Genomic DNA, 27,884 nt, shown 5'->3' on the forward strand with positions numbered 1-27,884 from the left:
GAAAGCATGGATCCATCCTGCCTTGTATCAGCGGTTCAGGCTGGTGGTGGTGGTGTCATGGTGTGGGGAATATTTTCTTGGCACTCTTTGGGCCCCTTGGTACAACGCCACAGCCTACCTGAGTATTGTTGCTGACCATGTCCATCCCTTTATGAGCACAATGTACCCTGTAACATCTGATGGCTACTTTCAGCAGGATAATGCGACATGTCATAAAGCTGGAATCATCTCAGACTGGTTTCTTGAGCATGACAATGAGGTCACTGGACACAAATGGCCTCCACAGTCACCAGATCTCAATCCAATAGAGCATCTTTGGGATGTGGTGGAACGGGAGATTCGCATCATGGATGTGCAGCCGACAAATCTGCGGCAACTGTGTGATGCCATCATGTCACTATGGAGCAAAATCTCTGAGGAGCTTCCAGCACCTTGTTGTATCTATGCCACGAAGAATTGAGGCAGTTCTGAAGGCAAAAGGGGGTCCAACCGGTTACTAGCATGGTGGACCTAATAAAGTGGCCGGTGAGTGTATTTTTGCAATGCAGGAAATCACTCGTTGCCCGCTTCTTGCTCGTCTACTGTCTGCGGTGATTTTGTCTGCCAGTTGTTTATTGGCTCGGACCGCGCGCTGTTGACACTTGGTATTTGGGAAAACACTCCAGCTATTTAACATATTTGCGCCTACATGTTTCCCTACCAGTTTTAAGTTAGCAGGACACAAACTTTGATTTATGCTGTTCTGACATTGGTGTAATCTTGTTCTGACTGTGATGCGCTTTATTACTATGACACAGTAGAAACAAGAATGAAACCACTTAAAGGGGAAGAGACGCGGCTGCCCGACATCAGGAGAAACAGCGCCACTCATATCTATGGGCCGTGTCTGGTATTGCAGCTTTAACCTTTATACCGGGGTTCAGTTCTTGTTGTGGAGATACTTATAGCTTAAAGGGATATTTAATATCAAATTGGTGGTGACACCCAGCACCCTCACCGATCAATAGACTGTGAAGAATAGGCTCTGCTTCTAAACACTAAGCTCAATTATAACAGGTGATCCCTCGGGCTTCAGTTCCCATTAAGTAAAGCACCTGCCCCCGATTACCACAGTAATCCATTTAGCATCAGAACCCATCATTGGCCATTGATGTACTTTCTTCAGGGCTGTTTTAAGGATGAAGTTACAAAGGGTCCTTCTGCAGAAGGCAACCCCTCTCAACTTTTTATTTATTTTCCATCCTCTGGAAGAGAAGAATACTTTATACCAGTGGTGGCGAACCTATGGCACTGGTGCCAGAGGTGGCACTCAGAGCCCTTTCTCTGGGCACTCAGGTCATCACCAGATAGGACTCCAGGTATCTTCCTACAGTCCCAGACAGCCTAGGACTTGCTGTGCACAGAGATATTTTAAAGTGACAGCGCTACCTGGGACTACTGGAGGAGTGGGAAGGTGTGAACAGATTTGGATTATCATTGTAGCTCCTGCTCCGGCCCTGACAATTCTTCCTGTTTATGGAACCCTGGAGCGAAGCTACAATCATCATCCAAATTTCTTAGAAGAGAAGGGAGTATAAATCACAAATGAAATTTCTGTGTTGGCACTTTGCGATAAATAAGCGGGTCCTGGTTGTAGTTTGGGCACTCGGTCTCTAAAAGGTTAGCCATCACTGCTTTATACAATATGGGCACAGCACAGTACTACTACTCCTATTCTGTATATATGGGCACAGCACAGAACTACTACTCCTATTCTGTATATATGGGCACAGTACAGTATTACTACTCATATCATGTATATATGGGAACAGCACAGTACTACTACTCCTATCCTCTATATATAGGCACAGCACAGTACTACTACTCCTATCCTGTATATATGGGCACAGCACAGTACTACTACTCCTATCCTGTATATATGGGCACAGCACAGCACTACTGCTCCTATCCTGTATATATGGGCACAGCACAGTATTATTACTCCTATCCTGTATATATAGGCACAGCACAGTACTACTGCTCCTATCCTGTATATATGGGCACAGCACAGCACTACTGCTCCTATCCTGTATATATGGGCACAGCACAGTATTACTACTCCTATCATGTATATATGGGCACAGCACAGTACTACTACTCCTATCCTGTATATATGGGCACAGCACAGTACTACTACTCCTATCCTGTATATATGGGCACAGCACAGTACTACTGCTCCTATCCTGTCTATATGGGCACCGCACAGTATTACTACTCATATCATGTATATATGGGCACAGCACAGTACTACTACTCCTATCATCCTATCCTGTATATATGGGCACAGCACAGTATTACTACTCATATCATGTATATATGAGCACAGCACAGTACTACTACTCCTATCCTGTATATATGGGCACAGCACAGTACTACTACTCATATCATGTATATATGGGCACAGCACAGTACTACTACTCCTATCCTGTATATATGGGCACAGCACAGTATTACTACTCATATCATGTATATATGGGCACAGCACAGTACTACTACTCCTATCCTGTATATATGGGCACAGCACAGTATTACTACTCATATCATGTATATATGGGCACAGCACAGTACTATTACTCCTATCCTGTTTATATGGGTACAGCACAGTACTACTACTCCTACCCTGTATATATGGGCACAGCACAGTACTACTACTCCTATCCTGTATATATGGGCACAGCACAGTACTACTACTCTTATCCTGTATATATGGGCACAGTACAGTACTACTTCTCCTATCCTGTATATATGGGCACAGCACAGTACTACTACTCCTATCCTGTATATATGGGCACAGCACAGTATTACTACTCATATCATGTATATATGGGCACAGCACAGTACTACTCCTCCTATCCTGTATATATGGGCACAGCACAGTACTACTACTTATATCATGTATATATGGGCACAGCACAGTATTACTACTCCTATCCTGTATATATGGTACAGCACAGTACTACTACTCCTATCCTGTATATATGGGTACAGCACAGTACTACTACTCCTATCCTGTATATATGGGCACAGCACAGTACTACTACTCCTATCCTGTATATATGGGCACAGCACAGTACTACTACTCCTATCCTGTATATATGGGCACAGCACAGTACTACTACTCCTATCCTGTATATATGGGCACAGCACAGTACTACTACTCCTATCCTGTATATATGGGCACAGCACAGTACTACTGCTCCTATCCTGTCTATATGGGCACAGCACAGTATTACTACTCATATCATGTATATATGGGCACAGCACAGTACTACTACTCCTATCATCCTATCCTGTATATATGGGCACAGCACAGTATTACTACTCATATCATGTATATATGAGCACAGCACAGTACTACTACTCCTATCCTGTATATATGGGCACAGCACAGTACTACTACTCATATCATGTATATATGGGCACAGCACAGTACTACTACTCCTATCCTGTATATATGGGCACAGCACAGTATTACTACTCATATCATGTATATATGGGCACAGCACAGTACTACTACTCCTATCCTGTATATATGGGCACAGCACAGTATTACTACTCATATCATGTATATATGGGCACAGCACAGTACTACTACTCCTATCCTGTATATATGGGTACAGCACAGTACTACTACTCCTACCCTGTATATATGGGCACAGCACAGTACTACTACTCCTATCCTGTATATATGGGCACAGCACAGTACTACTACTCTTATCCTGTATATATGGGCACAGTACAGTACTACTACTCCTATCCTGTATATATGGGCACAGCACAGTACTACTACTCCTATCCTGTATATATGGGCACAGCACAGTATTACTACTCATATCATATATATATGGGCACAGCACAGTACTACTCCTCCTATCCTGTATATATGGGCACAGCACAGTACTACTACTCATATCATGTATATATGGGCACAGCACAGTATTACTACTCCTATCCTGTATATATGGTACAGCACAGTACTACTACTCCTATCCTGTATATATGGGTACAGCACAGTACTACTACTCCTATCCTGTATATATGGGCACAGCACAGTACTACTACTCATATCATGTATATATGGGCACAGCACAGTATTACTACTCATATCATGTATATATGGGCACAGCACAGTATTACTACTCCTATCCTGTATATATGGTACAGCACAGTACTACTACTCCTATCCTGTATATATGGGTACAGCACAGTACTACTACTCCTATCCTGTATATATGGGCACAGCACAGTACTACTACTCCTATCCTGTATATATGGGCACAGCACAGTACTACTGCTCCTATCCTGTCTATATGGGCACAGCACAGTATTACTACTCATATCATGTATATATGGGCACAGCACAGTACTACTACTCCTATCATCCTATCCTGTATGTATGGGCACAGCACAGTATTACTACTCATATCATGTATATATGAGCACAGCACAGTACTACTACTCCTATCCTGTATATATGGGCACAGCACAGTACTACTACTCATATCATGTATATATGGGCACAGCACAGTACTACTACTCCTATCCTGTATATATGGGCACAGCACAGTATTACTACTCATATCATGTATATATGGGCACAGCACAGTACTACTACTCCTATCCTGTATATATGGGCACAGCACAGTATTACTACTCATATCATGTATATATGGGCACAGCACAGTACTACTACTCCTATCCTGTATATATGGGTACAGCACAGTACTACTACTCCTACCCTGTATATATGGGCACAGCACAGTACTACTACTCCTATCCTGTATATATGGGCACAGCACAGTACTACTACTCTTATCCTGTATATATGGGCACAGTACAGTACTACTACTCCTATCCTGTATATATGGGCACAGCACAGTACTACTACTCCTATCCTGTATATATGGGCACAGCACAGTACTACTACTCCTATCCTGTATATATGGGCACAGCACAGTACTACTACTCCTATCCTGTATATATGAGTAGTGCACAGTACTACTACTCCTATCCTGTATATATGCACACAGCTCAGTACTACTACTCCTATCCTGTATATATGGGCACAGCACAGTACTACTCCTCCTATCCTGTATATATGGGCACAGCACAGTACTACTACTCATATCATGTATATATGGGCACAGCACAGTATTACTACTCCTATCCTGTATATATGGGCACAGCACAGTACTACTACTCCTATCCTGTATATATGGGCACAGCACAGTACTACTACTCATATCATGTATATATGGGCACAGCACAGTACTACTACTCCCATCCTGTATACATATGTATATAGTTCTCTCTGGGGTACTGGGTTCCCTCCTTTGTAACATTTTCTAGTGTTTTTCTTATACATCACATAAATCTTGGATATAAAATCTATGGTGAGATATTTGTGATGTCATCAGAGAGGGGTAAGAGAAGAGTAACCGAGATTATAAGTAAGTGCCCCCCTGCCCCCGGGTTTCTGTGGGAACATATAGTGGTGCAGTGAGTGGAGCGGTTATTGTGCGCTGTGATATCCGATATGTGGTGAATGCCGGGAGGGAGCTGCTATCCGGTGACCTGCGCTGCACTATTCTACGTATGGAGCCTCCACAATGTCATCTGACTCCTAATGGGTTTCCTAATCAAAGGCAGACAAATCTGGGGACAGCGTGTCTCAGCCATGCACCAACTGTCCCTAATTTCAGGGGACAGGTCCAGATTTTACAGATTCTGAGTAATGGGTGACCTGGTGGAGAACTGCGCAGGCTCTATGCAACTTTAGGGTCATGACCTCAAAACTCATAGCTAAGTCAACACCAAGGAAACAAAAGTGGACCTTAGACAAGTATAATCAGCACATCTGGAGCCCCCATTGCTCCAATGATGAGAGAGGGGGTGTGGCTTAGACTACCTGAGACTTTACAAAAACCCCTGCGTTTTCTGTTGAACTTTGCACATTTTTTTTAATGTGTAAACTGCTTGCACAGGCACGGGCGTAACTAGGAGAGGCTGGGCCCCATATCAGATTTCTGCATGGGGCCCCCCTTCCCCTTAAAATATATATATGGCAGGCACACGTCGGGCACTCTGGAGAGGAGGAGAGGTGAGCGCAGCTCACTCCTCCCCTCTCCATAGAGAATAGAGCACATGGCCATTCTTACGGCCATAGATAGAGCATGCTCTCTCTCTTTTGCTCAAAACAGTGAGTACTCATTGTGCTCACCGTACCGAGCCCCGGCGTATAGAAGCTTATGGGGGAAGTATATCCGACAGCAAATTTGCAGCCAGATATACGACCCTCACACGTTATTGTGAGTGTACTCCTATAGAGACATGTTTATACAATTACACACATTTATACACTGATATATACACACCTTTATATACACACATAAAGTTCTACTCTCGTATACTCACACCCTTATACATACAAGTATACACTTATACACACATTTATGCACTCATATACATTTATACACTAATACACAGAGTATGTACAAACTCATACAGTATACACATTATATACATATAATACATTTACAATACACACACACACACATATATATTATATATATATGTATATATGTATATATATATATATATATATATATATATAAACATACATACACAAATACAGTATACACTCACCATATATACACATACATGCAGGATAAAAACACCATATACACACATGCTGCATATACATACAGAATATACACATACATTCAGTATATACAGCATACATACTTACCACATACAAAAACACACATCATATATATATATATATATATATATATATATATGCTAATATAAATACATGCATGTAAAAATACAGTATTTGCTTCAATGCATTTATACATAGTATAATGTATACATGTATACATAGTAGATGCATATATACACATATACATAGGATTTACATATATATATATATATATATATATATACGGAGTATGCATAAACAGTACATATATATATATATATATATATATATATATATATTTATGTATACACAGTATATATACACATATACACAGTATATACACACATATTCACAGTATATATACAATATATACACATATACACAGTATATACACACATATTCACAGTATATATACAATATATACACATATACACACATATACACAGTATATATACAATATACACACATATACACAGTATATACACACATATTCACAGTATATATACAATATATACACATATACACAGTATATACACACATATACACAGTATATATACAATATATACACATATACACACATATAGACACATATACACAGTATATATGCAATATATACACATATACACAGTATATACACACATATACACAGTATATATACAATATATACACACATATAGACACATATACACAGTATATATACAATATATACACATATACACAGTATATACACCCATATACACAGTATATATACAAATATACACGTATATACACAGTATATATACAATATATACACATATACACTGTATATACACATATACACTGTATATACACTGTATATACATATGTACACAGTATATGCATATAAATACATATATACATACAGATAAATACATCTGTATATACTTACCTTTTAGGAAGTTTGGGGGCTGTATGGGTGTTCAGGCAGGTGTTCAGGTGGGTGTCCAGATGCATTCAGACGGCGAGGGGGGAAGGGGGTGAGCAGGGGAAGGGGGGGCCGAGCGGGGGAGGGGGGGGGCAGAGAATCAAATGTGCCGCCCTGCAGGCTGATGAGCGGGCAGTTCAGGGAGATGAGGGGGGGCGGGTCAGAGAGGTGGCTGGGAGGCGGGTCAAGGATATGAGCAGGCAAGGATCCCGGAAAGAGGTGCGTGGGCGGGCGGGCTCAGGAGACGTGTAGATGCATAGAGAGGGAGGGGCCCGGGGGCACGATCCGGCACTGCAGCCCCGGACCACTTACCCCAGGCCGTGGCAAAGCACTGCAGGGAGCGTGCATCCCCGGGCCCCTGAACCTCACGGGCCCCGTAGCAACCGCTACGGCTGCTACGGCGGTAGTTACGCCACTGTGCACAGGTATTTAAGAAGTGTCTGCGACACATTTCTGTTGCATGTGGTCCATGTGTGTCGAGGCTGCGCTATTCTGCAGAAGACGCAGTGCTCAGTCGGAGCGTGCGCCAGATTTATTATGCAGTGTCCAACAGAAATGTGTCGCATGCACCATGTTATAGGTGCACCAAAAAAAGTTGGTGCTCTCTGTTGGAGCAGTGCAGCGAGCGGCAGATTCATGCAGAACGTGCACCAGAAATCCAAAATCTGGCGCCCCCTGCACTATACACAGGTAACTTCCCACAGAACAGCATCAACCTATAAATTATCTATCTATCTATCTATCTATCTATCTATCTATCTATCCATCCATCCATTATCTATCCATCCATCTATTATCTATCTATCTATCTATCTATCTATCTATCTATCCATCCATTCATCCATCCATCCATCCATCCATCCATCTATCTATCAATCCTTTAAATAATGGTGGGACACCAAATAAGTAAAGAAACAGAATTACTTTATTCCAAGAGTGCGAAGTTTCAGCTCCTGAATCAGGAGCCTTTCTCAAGCCAAGTGAAAGTGATACATACAAACTTTTTGTAAGGAAGTGACATCAAGTTACAAATCGTAAATGCAGTTAATCCCCATGTGCAACAATATAGTTATATCAGTGTATTATCTTCAGAATCCATATACAAAAACACGTGTATATAAGTGATAACATATCTGGAACTCGACACTGACGTTTACAATGGACGTTTATTAGCGTCCTCGCTGAGTCAATGCGCATGCGCCACAATACAATCATTTATTGGCCATTCAATGTAGGGTAGACAAACACACCTCTCTACATCATGCCTATCTCAGCACGTTTTTTTTAACTTATTTGGTGTGCCAGCATTATTTGAAGGATATATTATTAGAGTATTTAACGAACCCGGGGGTGGAGCATCCATTTTTTCTATCTATCTATCTATTGAAAATTTCTTTAACTCATCAGTAGATGAATGTCTCCATGGTGCATGTAGTCTCGGGCTCCAGTTTCGGCTCTCTGGCCTCTGACAGTACTTGGGGCGAGGGTTTGAGTTGCCAGAACAGATGTGTGTTCCCAAACTTTAGCATTTTGGGTTGTTATTAGTGCAGCAGCTGTGTGCAATCATTTATGACGGGAAGAGGCGGGGGAGGGGAGCACAGGCTCCGTTTTTCAATAATGCCCCCTATATCCTACGGACGTGCGCGGTGTAGACCTCTAATAATAGAAAATCAAATATACCTTGAAGATCTAAACTCGGTGAATTACATTAATCAGTTTGTTAGCGCTGGAGGCTCCGCTGGGATTATGTGATTCCAGATGAAAGTTATTTTAGCTTCATTTATGTAACTGTTCTGTATTCATATCACAGAGCTGAAGGTCTTAGAGGAATTTCACATTGTGTGTACTCATCAGCAATTAATTAGCAGCCGCTGCTCGGCTATAATTAGTTCAAAAGGCGTCAGAGTGTAAAATATTAGTATGTGTGATTCTGAAATATGGAGCCAAAAATATGGAGGGAACAGGATGGTAAAAACCTTCCAGTTTAAGATATTTCCACTATAGACAAGTTACCACTCTTGTATGTAACAACATAGGGGGATCTTCCCCGATACACTGTATATATCTAGAAAGAATTCATTGTACAGGGAGGGGGAGGAGATAAGCTGTGACATCATCTATTGTCAGTAGTGATGTAATGATGGGTCAGTGTTATCTATATAGAGGTCATTGTACAGGGAGGGGGAGGAGATAAGCTGTGACATCATCTATTGTCAGTAGTGATGTAATGATGGGTCAGTGTTATCTATATAGAGGTCATTGTACAGGGAGGGGGAGGAGATAAGCTGTGACATCATCTATAGTCAGTAGTGATGTAATGATGGGTCAGTGTTATCTATATAGAGGTCATTGTACAGGGAGGGGAGGAGATAAGCTGTGACATCATCTATTGTCAGTAGTGATGTAATGATGGGTCAGTGTTATCTATATAGAGGTCATTGTACAGGGAGGGGGGAGGAGATAAGCTGTGACATCATCTATTGTCAGTAGTGATGTAATGATGGGTCAGTATTATCTATATAGAGGTCATTGTACAGGGAGGGGGAGGAGATAAGCTGTGACATCATCTATTGTCAGTAGTGATGTAATGATGGGTCAGTGTTATCTATATAGAGGTCATTGTACAGGGAGGGGGAGGAGATAAGCTGTGACATCATCTATAGTCAGTAGTGATGTAATGATGGGTCAGTGTTATCTATATAGAGGTCATTGTACAGGGAGGGGAGGAGATAAGCTGTGACATCATCTATTGTCAGTAGTGATGTAATGATGGGTCAGTGTTATCTATATAGAGGTCATTGTACAGGGAGGGGGGAGGAGATAAGCTGTGACATCATCTATTGTCAGTAGTGATGTAATGATGGGTCAGTGTTATCTATATAGAGGTCATTGTACAGGGAGGGGAGGAGATAAGCTGTGACATCATCTATTGTCAGTAGTGATGTAATGATGGGTCAGTGTTATCTATATAGAGGTCATTGCACAGGGAGGGGGGAGGAGATAAGCTGTGACATCATCTATTGTCAGTAGTGATGTAATGATGGGTCAGTGTTATCTATATAGAGGTCATTGTACAGGGAGGGGGAGGAGATAAGCTATGGCATCATCTATTGTCAGTAGTGATGTAATGATGGGTCAGTGTTATCTATATAGAGGTCATTGTACAGGGAGGGGGAGGAGATAATCTGTGACATCATCTATTGTCAGTAGTGATGTAATGATGGGTCAGTGTTATCTATATAGAGGTCATTGTACAGGGAGGGGGGAGGAGATAAGCTGTGACATCATCTATTGTCAGTAGTGATGTAATGATGGGTCAGTGTTATCTATATAGAGGTCATTGTACAGGGAGGGGGGGGATAAGCTGTGACATCATCTATTGTCAGTAGTGATGTAATGATGGGTCAGTGTTATCTATATAGAGGTCATTGTACAGGGAGGGGAGGAGATAAGCTGTGACATCATCTATTGTCAGTAGTGATGTAATGATGGGTCAGTGTTATCTATATAGAGGACATTGTACAGGGAGGGGGAGGAGATAAGCTGTGACATCATCTATTGTCAGTAGTGATGTAATGATGGGTCAGTGATATCTATATAGAGCTCATCGTACATGGAGGAGGAGGAGATAAGCTGTGACATCATCTATTGTCAGTAGTGATGTAATGATGGGTCAGTGTTATCTATATAGAGGTCATTGTACAGGGAGGGGGAGGAGATAAGCTGTGACATCATCTATTGTCAGCAGTGATGTAATGATGGGTCAGTGTTATCTATATAGAGATCATTGTACAGGGAGGGGGAGGAGATAAGCTGTGACATCATCTATTGTCAGTAGTGATGTAATGATGGGTCAGTGTTATCTATATAGAGGACATTGTACAGGGAGGAGGGGATAAGCTGTGACATCATCTATTGTCAGTAGTGATGCAATGATGGGTCAGTGTTATTTATATAGAGGTCATTGCACAGGGAGGGGGAGGAGATAAGGTGTGACATCATCTATTGTCAGTAGTGATGTAATGATGGGTCAGTGTTATCTATATAGAGGTCATTGTACAGGGAGGAGGAGGAGATAATCTGTGACATCATCTATTGTCAGTAGTGATGTAATGATGGGTCAGTGTTATCTATATAGAGGTCATTGTACAGGGAGGGGGAGGAGATAAGCTGTGACATCATCTATTGTCAGTAGTGATGTAATGATGGGTCAGTGTTATCTATATAGAGGTCATTGTACAGGGAGGGGGAGGAGATAAGCTGTGACATCATCTATTGTCAGTGGTGATGTAATGATGGGTCAGTGTTATCTATATAGAGGTCATTGTACAGGGAGGGGGAGGAGATAAGCTGTGACATCATCTATTGTCAGTAGTGATGTAATGATGGGTCAGTGTTATCTATATAGAGGTCATTGTACAGGGAGGGGAGGAGATAATCTGTGACATCATCTATTGTCAGTAGTGATGTAATGATGGGTCAGTGTTATCTATATAGAGGTCATTGCACAGGGAGGGGGAGGAGATAAGCTGTGACATCATCTATTGTTAGTAGTGATGTAAGTTTGGGGATTTCTAAATAGGTGTTATCCTCTCTATGATGCACATGAGGCAAATATTACATAGAAAACCTCTACAAAATTGGCAACTGTCAGCCTATTATTGGACTAAGTTTTCAGATGGCAAAAAATAGATTTTTTTTTTAACTAAAGTGTAAATTTGAAGTTACCTGACCAATAAAAGTTTTCGAACAGCTATAGAGAATTTAACAACAATTCCAGCGATGCCTACATCATGCTTCTGGCTGCTTCCTAGCCTGAGATCCAGCCTCATATATCTATCAGCCTTACATATGATCTTCAGCTTCTCCTGACGTGGAGGAACACTTCATGGTTATGACATCAATTAAGAGCACCGAGGCCGGAGCCACGTCCCTTACAATCGGGTTAACAGTGGTGTGGAATGGGGGTACTGGCTGGTCTGTGGCTCCCTATTAGCTATTCAGGAGCCAGAAGAGCCGCCTCTTCTCATTGAGCGGAGCCTAATGATCCAGCTCACTAAGAAGAGCCAGAATTTGCATCACTAGAGCAGAGTGTAGACAGGACAGAGCAGACATGATGGAGCTGCTTCCTGCAATCACTGAGGAAGAGCACACTGCATAGCTCCTCCCCCTCACCCTTTGTTTATTTCCTACTATGATTGATGATCTCTACTCTACATGTAATGATAATATTACATGAAAAATTCTTTTGTGATGCCTTTGAAGCGTCCCCCCCCCATTATTTACAGTTTGTCTTTGTAGGTTTTATTTTATTACCTTAACCCTTTGCTCCTCATTTCCTAAAAGCCAGAACTTCTCAGTTTACAGAGTTGTATTAGGGCGCGTTATCCGCTTGATGCATTGTACCTTCTAGTGGCGCCTTGAAAAAAATTCCAAATGTGGAGAAATCGACCAAAAAAAAAAAATGCATTTTCACCATTTTCTTACTTGTTTTTACAGTTTTTACCGTGTTGTCCAAATGACACCTCCCCTTTAAAAGAATAATAATGTTTGATTTATATAGCGCACACAGATTATGCAGCGCTGCACAGAGTTTGCCAAATCGGTCCCTGTCCCCAATAGGGCTCACAATCGAATCAATCTACCAGCATGTTTTTGAGCGTGGGAGGAAACTGGAGGACCCCCACAAGAACACGGAGAGAACATACAAACTCTTTGCAGATGTTGTCCTGGATGGGACTTAAACCCAGGTTCCCAGCGCTGCAAGGCTGTAGCACTTACCACTGAGCCATATAATTGAATACAATCATGGAGTCGTCCAAGATGGGGACATCGTCAGCAGAACTTAAATGGCATAATACAGCAGACACCTGCCCTGTATGGAGAGGTCTCGGCCAGCGATGACGCTTTATCATACTATAACACCGCTTGATTGCACAGAGGTGTTATACTATCTGTAGAGAAAACCTAAAAGCAGAACCTACATGCCAAGCGGTTACTTTCCATATTTTCGCCGTATAACTTTTAGTGCATATTTCTATAGAACAAAGTTATCGTGGAGAGTATATAATATCCAGAATAATACCAGCAGTCATGGAACTTTCTGTATAGCAGCACCCAGTGTTCAACAGTGGTACTACACTAGATAGATAGAATAATAAATAAGCATATAGCATATACGTAATGTACATCTATCTATCATCACATATGTATCTTTCTATCCTCTATCTAATGCAATATTCTTTCTATCTATTTATGTATGTCTGTATTCTATCTATCATACTATCTATCATTCTATCTTTCGATCTAACTATCCATTATTTATCTATTTATCCACCTAGTCAAGAGGAGAAAAACAGCACTCCAAAAAATCTGGTAAAAATGTATTGTTTTTATTCATCAGTGCGACTTTTCGGCTCGTGGAGAGCCTTTTTCATCCTGCACCATAGCTTGTACCTGAACAGGCATAGGCTATAAGGTGCACTGGTGCGGGGAAGGACATTGTGACATGATGCCTGCAGATAGGACACTATGTACAGTCTGCTCAGGTCCTCCTGCTCTATAACATCCTGCCTGCAGATAGGACGCTATGTAAACCCTACTCAGCTCCTCCTGCTCTATAACATGCTGCCTGCAGATAGAACACTATGTACAATCTGCTCAGCTCTTCCTGCTCTATAACATGCTGCCTGCAGATAGGACACTATGTACAATCTGCTCAGCTCCTCCTGCTCTATAACATGCTGCCTGCAGATAGGACGCTATGTACAATCTGCTCAGCTCCTCCTGCTCTATAACATGCTGCCTGCAGATAGATAACTATGTACAATCTACTCAGCTCCTCCTGCTCTATAATGCTGCCTGCAGATAGGACACTATGTACAATCTGCTCAGCTCCTCCTGCGCTATAACATGCTGCCTGCAGATAGGACGCTATGTACAATCTGCTCAGCTCCTCCTGCTCTATAACATGCTGCCTGCAGATAGATAACTATGTACAATCTACTCAGCTCCTCCTGCTCTATAATGCTGCCTGCAGATAGGACATTATGTACAGTCTGTAAGCTCCTCCTGCTCTATAACATGCTTCCTGCAGATAGGACATTATGTACAGTCTGCTCAGCTCCTCCTGCTCTATGACATGCTGCCTGCAGATAGGACATTATGTACAATCTGCTCAGCTCCTCCTGCTCTATGACATGCTGCCTGCAGATAGGACATTATGTACAATCTGCTCAGCTCCTCCTGCTCTTTAACATAGGACATTATGTACAGTCTGCTCAGCTCTTCTTGCTGTATAACATGCTGCCTGTGGATTTATCTGCATGTTCATGGTGACTGGTTCCCTTTAATACCCTGGAGACCTTCCCCTCTGTCCTCCCAGTATCCCGGTGCTTCCAGTCATATTTCTCTAATGTCATCAGTCAGGGCCTCATGTACATTAATACCGAGGGGTTTATAAAAAGCTTTATAACTGGTGAATGCTGAAAGATCAGGTATAAAGTCTCACCGCAGGGAATGCACATTCCTGCTCCGTGACCACAGTCCTTATATATAGAGGTCCCAAAGATGGAGGCGCTTTATATGGGTCAGTCCCTGCTGAAGAATAGACAGTTGTGTGACTACATGATAAGTGACAGTATCAGGGTCGGGGGTTGGGGGTCGGGGGTTGACTACGTCGCCCGCAGAGTTAATCGCTGACTCCTGCTCCTATTAACCTCTTCTGGTTTCAGGGTCTATTAAATTCTGCCTATGTGCACGCAATGACACCGGGAGACAGCGCTAATTTCCACCCCGGCTATCTCGCTGATCGTTCAGCTGTCTGCTCGTTCACGTTGTGCTGGGACGACGCCAAATGGATAGAATGGAGTCACCCAATTCTGCTTACACAGACCATCGCTGCACTTAGATGAAACTGAATAGACTTGGGGCCCGAAGGTGTCAACTTCACTGGAATGACTTTGTCTGGAGAGTGCGCATGAGCGATCCTGCGTACAAACTGCGAATCTGATGAGATCGTCCTGCAAAGATCTGGATCACATAGCAGAATATTGCAGGGTAGGGAGAGTACAAGGAGTGATGATAATACCAAGGAGGAGATGGACAGGAGATGGACTGGAATTATGATATATGGATGAGATGGTCATATTAGAGCAAAAGCAATAGAGAGGAGGCTCTAGGACCCTGTTGGCACCTGCCGCGCGGTATAGGATGCGATACGGTTGTGTATGCAGGATACAGGTTCTGTAGGGTGTCCTGCAGTGCTCGGATGTATTGGTGGAGCATAGAGATCCCACACAATGGTAGGATGGTGAAGCTGAGGTCTCAGCCGGTCACCTAAATGTTGGGTTGTGATGAATCATCATCACAACTGGAGGGGTCAGTGTGTCCTCCTATCACTGCTTGGGGTGACTGACTGTCCTATGCGATGGCCCAGCACATCATCACACCAGCAGGGGGCAGTGTGTCCTCCTATCACTACTAGGGGTGACTATCCTAAATCATGGCTCCTCACATCATCACACCAGCAGGGAACAGTGTGTCCTCCTATCACTACTAGGGGTGACTATCCTAAATCATGGCTCCCCACATGATCACACCAGCAGGGAACAGTGTGTCCTCCTATCACTACTTGGGGTGACTATCCTAAATCATGGCTCCCCACATGATCACACCAGCAGGGAACAGTGTGTCCTCCTATCACTACTAGTGGTGACTATCCTAAATCATGGCTCCCCACATGATCACACCAGCAGGGAACAGTGTGTCCTCCTATCACTACTAGGGGTGACTATCCTAAATCATGGCTCCTCACATCATCACACCAGCAGGGAACAGTGTGTCCTCCTATCACTACTAGGGATGACTATCCTAAATCATGGCTCCTCACATCATCACACCAGCAGGGAACAGTGTGTCCTCCTATCACTACTAGGGGTGACTATCCTAAATCATGGCTCCTTACATCATCACACCAGCAGGGAACAGTGTGTCCTCCTATCACTACTAGGGATGACTATCCTAAATCATGGCTCCTTACATCATCACACCAGCAGGGGGCAGTGTGTCCTCCTATCACTACTAGGGGTGACTATCCTAAATCATGGCTCCTCACATCATCGCACCAGCAGGGAACAGTGTGTCCTCCTATCACTACTAGGGATGACTATCCTAAATCATGGCTCCTCACATCATCACACCAGCAGGGAACAGTGTGTCCTCCTATCACTACTAGGGGTGACTATCCTAAATCATGGCTCCCCACATGATCACACCAGCAGGGAACAGTGTGTCCTCCTATCACTACTAGGGATGACTATCCTAAATCATGGCTCCTCACATCATCACACCAGCAGGGAACAGTGTGTCCTCCTATCACTACTAGGGGTGACTATCCTAAATCATGGCTCCTCACATCATCACACCAGCAGGGAACAGTGTGTCCTCCTATCACTACTAGGGATGACTATCCTAAATCATGGCTCCTCACATCATCACACCAGCAGGGAACAGTGTGTCCTCCTATCACTACTAGGGGTGACTATCCTAAATCATGGCTCCTTACATCATCACACCAGCAGGGGGCAGTGTGTCCTCCTATCACTACTAGGGGTGACTATCCTAAATCATGGCTCCTCACATCATCACACCAGCAGGGAACAGTGTGTCCTCCTATCACTACTAGGGATGTGCAACACCCTCGCCGATGCAATGGCGAGGGAGGGTTTGCAAATAAGCCCCATAACATGCCACCACATCACACAGGGGACATTGCAGTGGTTAATCCTGCCTGGCAAGGCAGAAGTTAAATCTGTATATGATGTAAACGTCCAGTATCCAATGATCTGTGTTACATCCTGTCTCTGTGAACTGAGAGGTAATTGGAGGAGCAGCCACCACCTGACCAAAGGGAGGTAATAAAACTCCCTGGACAGGAATGTTCTAGAGGAGTCTCCCCCCAGAAGGGAGAAGAGACCAGTCCTAGTCAGACCCTCTGGGTCTGCAGGACGCAAGCAGAGAGTAGTTAGCTGAGCAGTAGCTCAGAGGCTCTAGCACACCAGACCAGAGCAGGAAGAGCCTAGCCCCTGCCTGAAGTGGAGCTAATAGCTAGGTAGTGAGGAAAGGGGTATCATCCTACCTTCAAGGGTGATACCTGAAGAGATCCAGGATCAAGCTGAAGCATCCTATAAGGACACAGCTGCCTCCCAGCCTGCCTTTGCATCCAGGCTGGTGATCTACATCCTGTGGCTCCCTCCAAATACCTCTCCAGTACTCCACCATCTTGTTAAAGGCACGTTGCTGATGTTCCTGTTGGTTCCAATAAAGAACTGTAAGTGTTTCTGTTCAACCTCTGCCTCCGTCTGGTCCCTGCTACTACCGCTGCCCTCATCACCGGCACCCTGTCTATCACCCAGAGACTCACACTCTAGAGACCAAGGGGTTGCCCCAGGGAGGTCCGCTCTAGCAGCCTCTCCCTCATCTTTTCTTGCCAACACCACCCTGCTGGAGACCTGCCAGGCTGTAGGACAGCCCTCCGGTTCCCCCGTACCAAGCACCGTGACAATAGCGTGCTTAGGCCGCAACCGCCAGCCACTCCGGTACCGCGGGCCCCGGCTGTCTCCAGGCCTCACCTCAAGGGCTAGGCCCCGGTGGGGGATGTTGCAAGTGGCGTCATGAACAGGATTGATACTTCTGTGCCTTATCACGGCATTAAAGACTTTCCTTTATTAAAAAGACTGTGCTGCCTAACCCTGCTGCCATCCGGGTTTAGGCCTAAGCAATTGTGTGTTTCTGGATTGAACTGTGTTAATGCTACCACGTGCTGTCGAGCACCGCTCCAGCACTCCAGAGGTTAATCCCTGCAAGAACTGTACCAGTTCTGCTACATCCGGCGCTGCCGCGCCTGAAGATTTTTACCTCAGAAACTGTGGCGCAGCAAATAATTCAAGCCCGCCAAAACCTTCACTGGCGGGAAACCCAGATGACGCACCAAGCTCCACCCACGCGCGAATGGCGCGAACCCCGCCTCCTGTGGCGCAGAAAAAATTAGAGCCCGCCAAGAGCTCTTGGCGGGAAGTACTTGGACTCCTCCCACTGGCTTGAGGCGGACTCCCTGCCCTGCCTCAGAGAAGCGCCAGAACTCGAGTGGATTTTGGACAGTGAGGACAACATCATGTGGGGTCCTCCGCCCTTCCCTCCTGTGGAGCGGCCTGAGTTCTATGAAGTGCTAGAGACTATGGTGGTGGTCTCTGCGCAGCCGGTCCGGAGACCCTCCGCTGGACATCGGCTGCACCGAGGATTGACCCGGGCCTTCGTCACCAGGACGTGTTTTCAAACGGTGACGCAGTACCAAGTCCCAACCGGGCGGTTCCTCGTGCCTATCCCGGTTACCATTCCGGTACCGCAGGCCCACTTGGAGGTGCCACGGGGGGAGGCCCTGACTCCTGTTGAGCCAGCGCCTGAGCCTACTGCTGCTGTGCCACCTGCTCCGAGGCCTACTGTCCCTGCTGTTCGGCCTGCTAGCCCTGCTGTGACGGTTCCTGATCCTCCGGCTGCTCCCGCTCCTGTTCCGGCACCGGCCCGACCATCATGGAGATCCGAGCCTGCACCGGAGCCACGAGCCCCAGTACCGGCACCTCCGCAGCCTCGAGGCCGAGGTGAGGCCGCGAGAAGGAGGCCCAACGCTACATGGCCGGCCGGTCTACAGCTGGAGCCTGGGTGGAAAAGAACCGCACCACCGGCATGGTCCGGTTCTTCGATAAGCAGCGTGGCTATGGCTTCGCCACCCAGGACTACACCGGACGGGAAGTATTTATACCCCGCCGGTCCGTCAAGAGGCCTGATCTGCCGGAGAGCCAGCACAACCTGAAGCCAGGCGAGTGCATTAAATTCTCCCTGCAAGAGGGGCCCCGAGGACCCTGGGCGGCTGGTGTGATCCGGATCCCCGACTCCGATGAGGACCGCTACTTCCCGCACGACGACTGGTATGAGGACGACGAGTGGCCGGAATCCCCGAACACCTCTTCTTCCTCGGCTGCGAGTCCCCGGGCGGTGACCCACGTGAATGCCCCATCCACGGTAATCGTGAGTACGGGTCCCATTGCCATCCATGGGCCGGGCATGATCCAGGGCGCCACCCCCACCGTCTCCCCTGCCGGGAGCATTGCCAGGTCCCGTGGCTCTTCTGTGGGAGAAGACATCCCGGCTAGCGAGCCTTGTCCGGAGGTTCCGTCTAGGCCCACATCTCCCCTTGCCGATTATCATTGGGGTGATGACCCGGCCCCGGAAGAACCGGAGCTGGAAGGAGCTGCGGCGCTGCCGCAGGTCCCTGTTTATTTCTTCCTGGACCCCTCCGTGGTCCCTGGCTCAGTTGAGCCCCCGGCTGGAACAGCCGACACCCCGGGCGACAGCGCTCCTCCCCCTGAAGGTCCGGAGGATGTTGCTGCACCTGCAGTACCCACTACTGCCACCGGGCGTCCCCAGCCGGCACCTACTCCCGCTGAGGATGCACAGGATCCCCTGCTGACTTTGGATCCTGTCCCTGCTGAACCCAGCGAAGATGCAGAGTAACCCCTGAAGGGCTGTAGCCCACTTCAGGTACTGTACTGTGTACATATTGTATATTTCTGTCCTTACCCCAAAGAGCCAGAAACTGTCCTGAGACTCTTACCCTTATTTATCTCAGTCAAGAGATTATATATTGTCCTGTGCTATGATAGCACCCCTTCCTCTGCCACAGCAGAGATTTCTTCAAAGGACTCTGTCCCTCTTCACATAGAGGAGACCCTTTGCTTCTCAGTGCACTTTCCCCCACATCAAGGGCTGTACCCAGAAGATGGACTTAGTATTTATTAGTATTTTGCACTTAATGCCTTCCTTTTTAGGTATGGACATTCTGCTTGCACTTTTTATGCCTTTCCTTTGCAGGAAAAGAGACATTTACTACCGTGTTACCATGAGTAGCCTATCCACCTCTGTAACGTTTGTAACGTTCAAGATGTGTACCCATTGGGCTCCTAAGCCAATGTGATCTTAACCTGTTTGCACACTGTCAGAAGATATGCCAGTAGTCTGCACTAACCCTTTCATAGGCTTTTCAGGTTGTAGTGTGGCTGTGTCGGACCGTCTTTTCTATGTAAAACACTGACCGCTACCTGATCCCTCAAACTGAGGTTTGCACGTGGGGGTAGTCCGTAAACTGCGGGTCTTTAGGGGACCGGGGGTGTTACACAGTTAGCACCTGGATGCCACCCATACATGGGTAAGGATGCCAGTCAGGAGGTACTCGTGTCGCATATGCTAACGCAATGCAGATATACACACTATATAATTGCCGCCAGGGAAGAAGTGTTGATAAAACAAATATACAGGCCTTGGTGCAAGGAGTGGATTACAGGACATGACACCACACCTTTCCTACTGTACAGTTCGGTTTAATGGCGTCAGCGACCAACTGTCATACAGCTACATATTTTTGTCTTAGTCCGACACCAACCCAGGTGCCTGTCTCCAGGACCATGGGCGGTTTGTCCCTACACCTCACATAGCCTGCACTTCCTAGAAGTGCCCTTAGCCCCCTCTGTGCCCCAAACCATCTGTAGTCGACCCGAGGGCGGCTCTTTCAATTGCCCCCGGGGTATGCAACACCCTCGCCGATGCAATGGCGAGGGAGGGTTTGCGAATAAGCCCCATAACATGTCACCACATCACACAGGGGACATTGCAGTGGTTAATCCTGCCTGGCAAGGCAGAAGTTAAATCTGTATATGATGTAAACGTCCAGTATCCAATGATCTGTGTTACATCCTGTCTCTGTGAACTGAGAGGTAATTGGAGGAGCAGCCACCACCTGACCAAAGGGAGGTAATAAAACTCCCTGGCCAGGAATGTTCTAGAGGAGTCTCCCCCCAGAAGGGAGAAGAGACCAGTCCTAGTCAGACCCTCTGGGTCTGCAGGACGCAAGCAGAGAGTAGTTAGCAGTAGCTCAGAGGCTCTAGCACACCAGACCAGAGCAGGAAGAGCCTAGCCCCTGCCTGAAGTGGAGCTAATAGCTAGGTAGTGAGGAAAGGGGTATCATCCTACCTTCAAGGGTGATATCTGAAGATATCCAGGATCAAGCTGAAGCATCCTATAAGGACACAGCTGCCTCCCAGCCTGCCCTATACATCCAGGCTGGTGAACTACATCCTGTGGCTCCCTCCAAATACCTCTCCAGTACTCCACCATCTTGTTAAAGGCACGTTGCTGATGTTCCTGTCGGTTCCAATAAAGAACTGTAAGTGTTTCTGTTCAACCTCTGCCTCCGTCTGGTCCCTGCTACTACCGCTGCCCTCATCACCGGCACCCTGTCTATCACCCAGAGACTCACACTCTAGAGACCAAGGGGTTGCCCCAGGGAGGTCCTCTCTAGTAGCCTCTCCCTCATCTTTTCTTGCCAACACCACCCTGCTGGAGACCTGCCAGGCTGTAGGACAGCCCTCCGGTTCCCCCGTACCAAGCACCGTGACAATAGCGTGCCTAGGCCACAACCACCAGCCACTCCGGTACCGCGGGCCCCGGCTGTCTCCAGGCCTCACCTCAAGGGCTAGGCCCCGGTGGGGGATGTTGCAGATGACTATCCTAAATCATGGCTCCTCACATCATCACACCAGCAGGGAACAGTGTGTCCTCCTATCACTACATCACAGGCTCTCCGGCACTTCCTAATACAGGCGCACGCACAGTCGCACTCATGGTGTGCCAAGCCCGTTTCATGGTGCGCCGAAGTGTGCTTGGAATATATAAGTATAAAACAGTTTAAAAAGGAATCGGCGGTTTCTGGAATTAATGAAGATATGCTCCAGCACCACCGCACCCTGAGCTGGTGCAAGGTATTTGAAGGTTAGAACTGCCATTATAAAGAGGTAGGTTTCCTTTAAGGACACCTGACTTACAGAAGACCCCTAGTTACAGACGGACCCCTTTGCCCTCTGGTGAAGTCTCTGGATGTTACTATAGTCCCAGGCTGCAATGATCATCTGTAAGGTGTCTGTAATGAAGCTTTATTGATAATCCTTGGTCCAATTACAGCAAAAAAATTTGAAACTCCAATTGTCACTGGGGCCAAAAAACTATTTTGTCTAGAACTACAATTATAAAATATACAATTTTGACTTGTATACAAATTCAACTTAAGAACAAACCCAAAGAACCTATCTTGAACATAACCCGGGGGCTGTCTGTATTTTAGACAAGGTTATGGGTTTTAATGATTTTATGATTGATGTCATCATGGTGTCCAGCTGGAACAAGGTGGGCAGTTCAGAAATTAGAAAGGGATATTTTGGGGTCTATTGGAGGTAAAGTGATTGGTCGGACAGCTGGAACTAATGAAGCTACTATTTGTGGTAGTTCTAGGACAAGACACCTCTGTGCTTATATCCCGTCTATATGATAGGGGACAGCTTGTGCTTATGTTCCAAACCCCTTCCATTCTGAAATATCCTAATAAAGGAACTTTTTTGGCCAATATTGTTCCACCATTATCTCCTATATTAGTCATGATACACTGATGAATTCTTCCAAAACTGCAAATCAACAGAGCAATTTCCATGCAACATCGAACAGGCTGTAAATCCACGCAGAAGCTGAACAAGCAGGGAATGCAGGACATTGTAAACCCAGAAAAAGAAAAAAATAATTCTAAACAGCCTTAAATCTCAGGGAGAAAATAAAAAACAAAAATGATGAAAAGTTTAATAGATTAAACTATAAAACTTTATTCAAGACCGAAACTGGTTAAACTCGCTGCCGCTTGATTACAAACATTTTTTTTTATGTTAAAGTGTGTTCAGATTTGTATTTTTTTTTCCTTACAATGAAAAATACCTCTCTACAATGGATATTTTAACAATACAAATTGCATTACTCCCATAAGGAAATACGGATCTACTGACACTAATAGAACATTTGCAAACCATTGACTTCCTGTCTCTCTCTAGTTGGCAGATTATCAAAGATTGAAGAGAAGATACAACGTAGCTATTGTAGATACTGAATCGATATCTGGCGCGGGGCCTAGAGGTCAGACAAAGTACTTAGACGGGCACTTTGCCAGACGAAAAAGAGATGTCAAGGAAATCAATTAGACTCTAAAGAAAGAGCACTGAAAATCCAATCTTGGAAGACTTGGTACAGTCGAAGAGAAACCTATTAACATAAGTCATAATGTTGTGCGCCTTTAATACATATTACCCCTTTACTCAGACGTGTTGTGGACAGAGCAGCCAGTCGGCCTTAGGCAGATTAGATCCATAATGAAAAATTGTGCACAGACCGAAGATATTATTTTTACAATTTTCTATACTGCTGATTCTCATAAAAATGAGTCACACATTCCGGGGAAAACAATAAGATTACATTGTGCTGCCAAAACAATATCAAAGTATAATAACTTGTTGCAAAATGTAGCAGCGTAGCGTGTAAGGGAATACAAAATAACGGAGAGGTGTAAGACATCATTTATGAATTTAGTCGAGGATTGCAAGATTGTACGGTAGAGTCCCGGGGCGGTGCAAAAAAAATTGCACAATTCAGAGGTTAAAAAGATAATAGATAAAAAGATGCAAATGTAAGGAAAATAGCGGTGAGATAGAAAGGCAAAATGCTGAAGTTAAAAGGTCAGAGATCCGAGATAAAAGGGCAAATTCTAAGTTACAATTCAAAACTCTGAGGTTAGGAAAGCAAAATTCTGGGGGGACATTAATCATAGGGGGTCTCAGCTTCGCCTATTTTTGCGCCTGGTTTGTTCTCTTTTTTGGCTCCTGATCTATGATGGATCTGGTTCTGCCTTAGTAAATGCACTTTGGATTTGTCTCATGTCCGATTCATTTGCGCCTAAATTTGCGCCTAATTTGTCGCAAATTGTTAGATCTCATTTGTGAGCAATAATGAAAGGAGACTGAGAAAATGTGACAGAACGTTCAGGGCGTCATCTCTGCACATAAACTATCATTGTGATGTAACTGCAGGGACTAAAAGTTACAGAGATGGAAAAAAAAAAAAATTCTTGCTGAAATGAGTCTTTTCCTTTTTTATTATAATTTACAGTAAATGGCGTCTGATAATATTCTCAGATCTGTACAATAAGACAATAATCACTCCCAGAGATGATCCCATAGACAATGATGAAGACGTTACTGGAGAAATGTTACATTATAAAACTGCTCCGAAGTATTTTCCATGTTGCATAGAAGGAATTCTTCATTTGGGAACCTAAAATGTATGTTTTTAGTAATGAAAAGGGAAGTTTTTTGGAAGTGCAGCTGCTCAGAGTAGGTGCATTTTTGCGCCTTTTTTTGCGCCTTTTCAGGCGCAATTTTGTGATAGATCCCGTGCAAACATCTGTATAGGAGGCACTCACTATGTCAGATAAGGCGCAGGGACTCACAACCACTAAGTGCCCAACTTCGCCGTGCGCAAATTAATGGGATGCGCCAGATTTTAGCGCTAAAAGACACTCAAAACAGTCTAACAGACTATGATTAATGTCCCCCCTGATGTTAAAATGTCAGAGAGAGAAATGTGATATAAAGAGGGAAACTGCAAACATGAAAATGCAGAATTCTACCTTCAAAAACTTCAGCCAAAATTCTTAAAAAAGGATCAAGAGTTCTAAGATCCAAAGACAAAATCATGAGATACAGGCAGTTCCCGGGTTACATACAAGATAGAGTCCGGAGGTTTGTTCTTAAGTTGAATTTGTATGTAAGTCGAAACTGTATATTTTATAATTGAAGTTCTAAACAATTTTTTTTCTTTTGCCCCAGTGACAATTTGAGTTTCTAAATTTTTGCTGTAATTGGACCAAGGATTATCAATAAAGCTTCATTACAGACACCTGACAGCTGATCATTGCCGTCTGGGACTATAGTAAAGAATCTTGAGAGCTTCACCAGACGTCACAGTGATCAGAGGGGTCTGTCTGTAACTAGGGGTCGTCTGTAACTCGGGTGTCCTTAAGTAGGGGGCTGTCTGTAATTAGAATACAGCTTTTAAAGATAGAGATTTAGAAATCTGAAATCAACTGAAAAAAATTGAAGATAAAAGTTAAAAACTGGAAATTGAGAAATTGAGGCAGATTTACTTACCCGGTCCTGTCGCGATCCCGCGGTGCATTGTCCGACGAGGATTCGGGTCTACCGCGATTCACTAAGGTCGTGCGTCCAATTTCCTGCAGGTGTCACTTCCCCCACTGAGATCTGACGGAGTTCACCTTCTTCTTCCCGGTGCATGTGAGCGCTGATCTTGCGACACAATTCCGTTTTTAAATTCCGTGGTTTGTCCGAATCCGTTGGGTTGTCCGAAGGCCACGCCCCCTGATTTCTGTGGCATGCAAGCAGGCGCCGATGCGCCACAATCTGATTGCGAGCGCCAAAAACCCGGGGCAATTCGGCGCAAAACGGAAATATTTGAGAAACCGGACAGAATCGCGGTCCGCGGACCCTTAGTAAATGAGCCCCATTGAGTTGAAAATTCTGAGAATAAAAAGGTGACATTGAAAATATAATATTATGAGATAAAAAGACCAAGTTCTAGGTTACGAATGCAAAAGTCTGAGATAAAGATCGGATTTGTAAGAAAAAGAAAACTAAATTCTAAGATGTGTAAATTCTATAAACATGTTTAATCTCAGATTGAAATCTTTTTACCTCAGAAATGTCACCTAATTACTCACAGTTGTTGTTTTTAGTTTTAGGGGCCTTCAAATTCTTATGTCTTATGCTCTAACCGTCTGATTTGTGTTTGCCCGGTGCCCATTGGAACCTCATTCATCTGGAAACAAATTAAAATGGTTTTCATGCTGAACAGACAAAAAGATGGAAAATGAAAGGACAGACAATGACACTGAACCCTAAAGCTAGAACCATCCAGCTTTCCCTACCTACTTGTCGATCCTCCCCTAGATAGTAGGTGACAACTGTCCCTTCCTGTGACAAAGTCAAACACTGAGACAAAACAGGACAAAGCAAGCACAGAGGAATGGATGTACAGATACAGGTCCAAGCCAAGAGGTCAATGCTTTACAGAATCAAGAGGCATAAGATGAGCAGAAGTCAAATAAATAAAAAAATACGCAAGCCTAGAAAACGCTAGCAAGCTCCAGACAGCAGACAGTCCAACAATGAGATATCAGTGTCCCAATCCAGAGAGTGATTTGCCTGGCCACCTGACATTAAAGGGCACCTACCACCCCGATTCTACCTATAAAGGTAGAAGGGGTGGTAGGTGGATGAATGGATTGGATGTGAGGATAGCCCTTTTTTGGGCTAATCCTCACGTCCCGGGTGTCTTTTACAAAACTTTATTACATCTATATGCAAATTTTTTTATGCGACTACTGGGGCGTGGAGTAGCCGGACATTAGGCTACTAGTCGCGGCTACTGCACGCCACAGTAGCCACGTTACTCCGCCTACCAGGAAACCTTCGGCACGCAGCTCCTGGTAGCTGCGCGCCCTCGTCCGGGTCCCCTGCGCTCTTTGCGGCCGTGGCTCCGGGGCCGGAACTACTGCACATGCGCAGTAGCCGGGGGACTCGGACGAGGGCGCGCAGAAGATTTCCTGGTAGGCGGAGTAACGCGGCTACTGGGGCGTGGAGTAGCCGCGACTAGTAGCCTAATGTCCGGCTACTCCACGCCCCAGTAGCCGCATAAAAAAATTTGCATATAGATGTAATAAAGTTTTGTAAAAGACACCCGGGACGTGAGGATTAGCCCAAAAAAGGGTTATCTTCACGTCCCATCCATCCACCTACCACCCCGGGGTGGTAGGTTCCCTTTAGGTCAACCAGACTAGGGGTGAAGGAACGTGAGTGGATAAAGCATCTGTCCATCACAGCTAGCTTAACTGTCTACAGCCAAGAACAAAGTCAACAGGAGACAAACAAAGTGTAATGGAAATCAATTAAGACAGACAGGAATGAAGTAAGACAGTGTAGAGACTAGTGCAGGGCAGAATGCAAACTAAGTACAAAATCCCAGTCAGCAGCAAACCTTTTGCTGTACTTTTTGGGCACAAAATTGTGCTGAAGCCCAAACTGGAAAAGATGTTACAGGGGGGCTTCTTTTGGTAGTTTGCCTGTACAGTTGTAGTCCCCCCACCAGCTATAGCTTTTCAACATAACTCCATATAGTTGGATAGGTTGGATTTGCAGTAGCACCATG

This window comes from Engystomops pustulosus, chromosome 8 (genome assembly GCF_040894005.1).
Source record: "Engystomops pustulosus chromosome 8, aEngPut4.maternal, whole genome shotgun sequence".
Classification (NCBI taxonomy): domain Eukaryota; kingdom Metazoa; phylum Chordata; class Amphibia; order Anura; family Leptodactylidae; genus Engystomops; species Engystomops pustulosus.